This window comes from Ursus arctos, unplaced genomic scaffold (assembly GCF_023065955.2).
Source record: "Ursus arctos isolate Adak ecotype North America unplaced genomic scaffold, UrsArc2.0 scaffold_2, whole genome shotgun sequence".
Lineage (NCBI taxonomy): Eukaryota > Metazoa > Chordata > Mammalia > Carnivora > Ursidae > Ursus > Ursus arctos.
In genome coordinates, this window is record NW_026622874.1 from 48,993,486 (window position 1) to 49,000,450 (window position 6,965).

The following is a 6,965-nucleotide window of genomic DNA, read 5'->3' on the forward strand; positions in this document are numbered from 1 at the left end:
TTATGTTCCATAAATGAATGAAACCATATGATAATTGTCTTTCTCTGCTTGATTTATTTCACTTAGCATAATCTCCTCCAGTCCCGTCCATGTTGCTGCAAATGTTGTGTAATTGTTCTTTCTGATGGTTGAGTAATATTCCATTGTATATATGGACCACATCTTCTTAAGCCAGTCATCTGTTGAAGGGCATCTCGGCTCCTTCCACGATTTAGCTATTGTGGACAATGCTGCTATGAACATTGGGGTGCATATGGCCCTTCTCTTCACTACATCTGTTTCTTTGGGGTAAATACCCAGTAGTACAATTGCTGTATCATAGGGTAGCTCAATTTTTAACTTTTTAAAGGACCTCCACACTGTTTTCCAAAGTGGCTGTATCAACTTGCATTTCCACCAACAGCATAAGAGGGATCCCCTTTCTCTACATCCTCTCCAACATTTGTTGTTTCCTGCCTTGTCAATTTTTGCCATTCTGACTGGTGTAAGGTGGTATCTCAATGTGGTTTTGATTAGAATTTCCCTGATGGCTAATGATTTTGAACATTTTTTTCATGTGTCTGTTAGCTATTTGTATGTCTTCATTGGAAAAGTGTCTTCTGCCCATTTTTTGGTTTGATTATTTGTTTCATGTGTATTGAGTTTGAGCAGTTCTTTGTAGATCTTGGATACTAGTCTTTTATCTGTAGTGTCATTTGCAAATATATTCTCCCATTCCATGGGCTGCCTCTTAAATTTTTTGACTGTTTCCTTGGCTGTGCAGAAGCTTTTTATCTTGCTCTCTCTCTTGCTCTTCCTGTCTCAAATAAATACATAAAATCTTTAGAAAAAAACCAACAATAAAACTGTTAAATCTCCAAGCACACTGAGCAAGAAAAAAAGAGCAAAGACACAAATTAACAATATCACAAATGAGAGAAGGAGTATCAATACACAGTTTATAAATAATAGAAGTTTTGGTGCTCCTAGGTGGCTCAGTTGTTTCAGCGTCTGACTCTTGGTTTTGGCTCAAGTCATGATCTCAGGACTGTGGGATCAAGGCCCAAGTCAATATCACAGGGTGGGTATGGAGCCTGCTTAAGAGTCTCTCTCTCTCCCTCTGCCCCATCCCTAAAAAAAATAAAAAAATAAAAATAAAATAAAAAAGAGAACCCTCTAAAACACAAACAAAACAAGAACAACAAAAAACAAATTTAAAAGCTTTCTTGTGGAATATTATGAATAACTCATTTTGATAGTCAACAACTTAGAAAAATTAGAAGAATTCTTTAAAAGACACATACTATTAAAACTTACAGAGTTAATATTAGTACATAATGATATTCCACCAAACACCTTCAGGAATAAATAATTGCAGTTGTGCACAAAATCTTTCAGAATTTTGAGGAGGTAAGACTTAATTTTAAACATTTCAAAAATAGTTATTGAACATTGCATCTATCCTTTTACATTTTGTTCACTATATATCCCATATCTTTCATATTCTTCTATTTTTTACAGCTTTCTTTTTCATTGAGTGATTATTTTCTAATTTAGCATTTTAATTTCATTAATGAAATATCAACCATAAGAAAGCTGGAATGACTATATGAATGTAGATGCTAAAAGAAAAAAAATGTTACTAAAGATAGAGGTGTTTTATAATAATAAAAGGGTTAATTCACATGGAGTATATATTAATTATAAAATATATTCATCTAATAACAGAACATCAAAATACATGAAGAAAAAATGACACAGTGAAGAAAGAAATGGACAATTCAATAATAATGATTGGAGACGTCAATGCTCTAATGTATCAATTTCCTAGGTCTGCCATTAAAAAGTGCACCAAACAAGGTGGCTGAAAAAAATAGATATCTGTTGTTTCACAGTTCTGGAGAGTAGGAGTCCAAAACCAAAATGTTGTCAGAATCATGTTTCCTCCAGATCTCTAGGGAAATATCCTTCCAGGCCTGTTCTAGCTTCTGAAGTCTCCAGTGATCCTTAGCTTTGGGCATAATTCTAATTTCCACCTCAATCTTCACATAGTCATCTTCCCTCTTCGTCTGGGTTTCTCTGTCATACTGTATTAAGTTACTGGATTAAAACCTACCTTGACGACCTCATCTTAACTTCATTAAATATGCAAAACTGTTTTCAAATATGATTACGTTCACAGGTACTGGGGGTTTAAGACCACAATATATCCTTTTTTAAGGTGACACAATTCAACCCATAACATCCACTTTCAGAAATGGATAGAACAAGACCAACGATCAACAAGGAAATAAAAGACTATAAACTACCTGGATTTTACAGAAAGCTATAGAACCTATGACCCAACAACAACAGAATATTCTTTCTTTTCAAGGACATATAGAATATTTTCTAGGTTGGACCATTCACTAAGGCCATAAAAGAAACCTCAATTGATTTGAAAAAGTAGAAATAATATAAAATATGTTCTTTGAAAACAATGAAATAAATTAGAAATCAACAATAATTGACAATTCAGGAAACTCACAAACATGTGGAAATTTAAAAACACATGTCTAAGAAACCAATAGGTCAAAGAAAAAAATCAAAAGAGAAATCAGAAAATAATTTTAGATCAATGAAAATAAAGATATATGAAAACTTATGGGATGCAGGTAAACCAGTGCTTAGGAAAAAAAAATTTTTTCTTACAGCTGTAAAGCCTTATAGTAAGAAAAAGGAAAAATCTCAAATCAATAACCTAACAATCTAACACTCTAGGAAAAGAAAAGTAAGCTAAACCTAAAACAAGAAAAAAGAAGAAAACATAAAGCAAAAATTAATGAAGTAGAGATTGGGAAAACGAAGAAAATCAATGAAACCAAAAAAAGATTCTTTGAAAAGCAATCTTACAGAAATAGAAAGTATTGTAAAGCCATCCTATAAACAACTGTATGCCAACAAAACGAGTGACCTAGATAAAGTGGACAAATTGGTAGAATGACATAGACTACCAAAACTGACTCAAGATGAAATAGATGATCTGATTAGAACTATAACAAGTGCCAAAATTTACTCAATTAAAAAAAAAAACAAACTACCAACAAAGAAAAGACCAAGCCCAGATGACTTCACTCCTCAATTCTATCACATGTTCAAAGAATACCAGTTCTTTACAAACTTCCACAAAATAGAAGAAGAGGGAACACTTCTCAATTTATTTTATGAGGCCAGTATTGTATCAAAACCAAAGAAATCACAAGGAAAGAAAATTCTGTACCAATATCTTTATGAATATGGATGCAATATCCTCCACAAAATACTAGAAAACTGATTCTAGCAACATAAAAAAAAAATATTTATACTGTGACCAAGTGGAATTGACCCCAATGATGGAAGGCTTGTTTTATATCCAACAACCAATTAATGTAACAACATTCAAATTGATAGAATTAAAAAAAAAAAAAAACACTGCAAAGTTCATCTCAATGCATGTAGCATAATTATTTGGGGGGGGGGGGAACAACTAACACACCTTCATGATGTCATGATGAAAACACTCAGCAAACTAGGAAGGGAAAAAACTTTCTAAACTTGAAAACTCACAGCTATTATCAGACTTAATGGAGAAAGACTGTTTCCTTTATGATCAAGAAGACAAGGAAATCCAGTCCCACTGCTTCTATTCAACATTGTACTGGAGGTGCTAGCCAAAGAAATTAGGAAAGGAGGGGTGGGGAGGGGTGGGGTGTGGAAGGCATCCGGATTGGAAAAGAAGTAAACTGTCTCTATCCATACACGATCTGGTACACAGAAATTCTTAAAGAAGTCACTGAAAGACTATTAGAACTGATAAATAATTCAATAAGTTTGTGAGATACAGATCAGTACAGAAAAACCATTTATATTTCTAAACACTTGAATGAACAATCTGAAAATAAATTTAATAAAGAAATTCCATTTATAAGAGCATCAACAATAATAAGATGGGATTAAATGTAACAAAAGTATAAAACTTAAATTCTGAAAACTAAAGAACATTGATAGAAATAGTTTTAAAGATCTGAATAAATAGAAAAACATCCCATGTTTTCTTTTAAGCCTTTTGGTAATACTCTCCAAAGTGACCCAGAGATTCAATGCAATTCCTGTAAAAATCACAAATAACTTATTTGTAGAAATTAACAAACTGATTTAAAATTCATGTAGGTATGCAAGGGACCCAAAATAGCAAAACAACCAAGAAAAAAGAAGAAAGAACAAAGTAGGAGGATACATACTCCTCCATTTCAAAACTTACTGCAAAGCAGTGATAATCAAAACAGTGTCGAGTGAGGGTGAACATATAGATCAGCGGACTAGAAAGTCCAGAAACTACATGTAGAGTCAAGTGTTTTCCCACAAGAGTATAAAGGTCATTTAATGGATAGCCTTCAACAAATGATTCTGAGACCAACACCATATATAAAAGAATGAAGCTGGACCTTTACCTCACAACATATATAAGAATTTACTCAAAATGGATCCAAGACCTAAAGCTAGAGCTAAACTATAGAGCTAAAACTATACAACTCTCAGAAAATATAGAAATAAATCTTTACGACTTTTGATTTGACAATGAATTATTAAATACGGCAACAAAAGTTCAGCAACAAAAGATAAAATAGATAATTTGGGTTTCCAGAAGCAGACCTGCAGCACTTAGGTGAAACCCAAGGCAAGTGGGAGCATGCAAGGCCCAGAGAGAGGTCAACAGAGAGGTCAACAGCAACACCCAAGCTCCTGGTTCTCCTACAGCAATAGCAGTGTATACGTGAGTGGGGAGGGTGCAACAGGCACCTTGTGATGTGACTGCAGCTCCTTCATGACTCAGCAGTGTGTTCCTCATGGATGGCCGTGTCTATAGCCTCCCATGTGCCTGCAACAGAACTGTATCCAACTCTACCTGACCGGGAGGCCCAAATTTCAGCTCAGTGTGTAGACCACCACAAGGTTCACCTTGGTGCTGAGAGCAATGTCTACTTGGTATTGCAATGGAAGACTTTGATGTGGACTCCAAACGTGCTAGGACAGTTCATGTTTCCAAACCATAATGGGATGCTATATACCTATATTTTTCTCCATCACGCTGGAAATTTACCTTGGTGTAATGGGAAACAAGTGCACCTTATAAATCCTCTTACTTCCTACATAGTCATGAAACCCAAAGAAATCCATCTTGCAGGAGAATCTGCTACACCACAGGTGGAAGCTGAAAGTAACACTAAATGTGGGGGCAAATGACATTGTTTTTGATGAGTCCTCTCTTTCTGCTCATGTGCATGGATAGGTTAAGATGATCCAGTTAGAAAAAAAAAAAATGTATGTTACCTCCCTCCTCTGTTCATAGTTCAGCTAAGCAATCAAGTGAAGGATTTGATGATCACAAATTCATAAATCATTCTACTGTTGGGCTACCTCTCATAGTGTCCTACAAAAAGATGTCACTGAGGAGAATATACCTTCTGGATTCATAAGCAAGATTCCATGTTCTCCCTGCAGTAGTTTGGGTTTTCAAAGACAGTTGCTGAAGAGGTGAAAGGAATTTCTACAGACACCAACTTCAACCTTCTTCGTTACTGCATTTCATCTTCTTTTTGATTTCCTGGCACTTAAAGAACGACATCAGTTTCTGAAGGAAAGACAAGTGCCTGATTGGACTACCCACCAAAGCAGTGATTTGGCTCTGCTCCCGCACAGTGGTTATATTACCTGTCCTCCTGAACAAAAAGATGAATTTGCTAGTCCTTATTCCAGCAGGCATTGGATTAGCAAGTGAACTAGAGAAAGCAAATGACTGTTCCTTGGAAAGACCCAAGACCTGAATTTCCTTTTGGCACTTACGGTAAATCTGAAAGGAAAACCAATGAATATGATAGTAGGCCATGTCGTCCTTACTCCAAGGTGCTATTTATTTGCTCCTGCTTATCAAATATAAAAGTTGGCATTCTAGGGGCACCTGGGTGGCTCAGTTGGCTAAGCATCTGCCTTCAGCTCAGGTCATGATCTCAGGGGCCTGGGATTGGAGCCCAGCATCAGGCTCCCTGCTCAGTGGGGAGTCTGCTTCTCCCTCTCCCTCACACCCCTCTCATACTTGCTCTCTCTCTCTCAAATAAATAAACGATATCTTTCCCCAAAATGTTGGTTTTCTTGGTTAATCATCAGCTTTGTCAACTGATGGAATATGCTTTTGCCTTTTTCTTTGTTACTTCAGCTTTGTAAGTTACAAGATAATGTCAGTTTTACATCTGCTTTAGAAGACATGTACCTATAAAGCTTGCAACACATTCACTGACCATACCTTGGCTTTTACCGTCACCATGCCAACATCATATTGGCTGGAGTGTCTTAGGGATAATGTAGTGTTTCCTGTTTACCTTTACCAAAAATGGTTTCACCTATGGATAAAAGCAGAGCGAACATATTTGAGAAGTTTTACGAGGAAAATCCCTAGGGGAAACCGCATACAGACTAAGTGCTCCAGCACTTCAGGGGAGCCACTCTGCAGTTGGCTGCAAGCTGAACAAAGTTTGGATTTAGTACTTTGGAAGCACTGTTGTAATTCCTTAGATAACACATCTTTAGCATTCTCAGAACTCTTGAATGTTCCTCATAGATCTCCTTATTTACCTTTATGCTACACCTGGAAAGAACTGTTGGCACTTCCCTTCACAACATTTAAACATCTGTTTGGGTCACAGAGGTGTTGACTGTTTGTGGTCACCCTTTTCATATGGCAGCTTTCTGTGAGGAATGTCCAGTGTTGGGCTGTAGGCTGCACCCTTACTACATGAGCAGACACCTGGAGCACAGGTGGAACCCGCCTATCTATCAGAGATAGGAAGGACATTGCTCTTGTTTCTAGTTGTTCTTCAGTGAATTTCAAATGCCTATGTAAATTTATCCCATTTGGATTCCCTGGGATCAAATGGCTTTTTTCTTTTTGTTCAAATTTTAATTGTTTTAAA

General features: G+C 36.2%; 1 pseudogene; it reads left to right on the forward strand.

Moving 5' to 3' along the window:
- The first annotated feature begins 4,844 nt into the window (after positions 1 to 4,844).
- LOC113268766 (lipid scramblase CLPTM1L-like) lies at positions 4,845 to 6,271 on the forward strand (annotated as a pseudogene).
- The last annotated feature ends 694 nt before the right edge of the window (positions 6,272 to 6,965 follow it).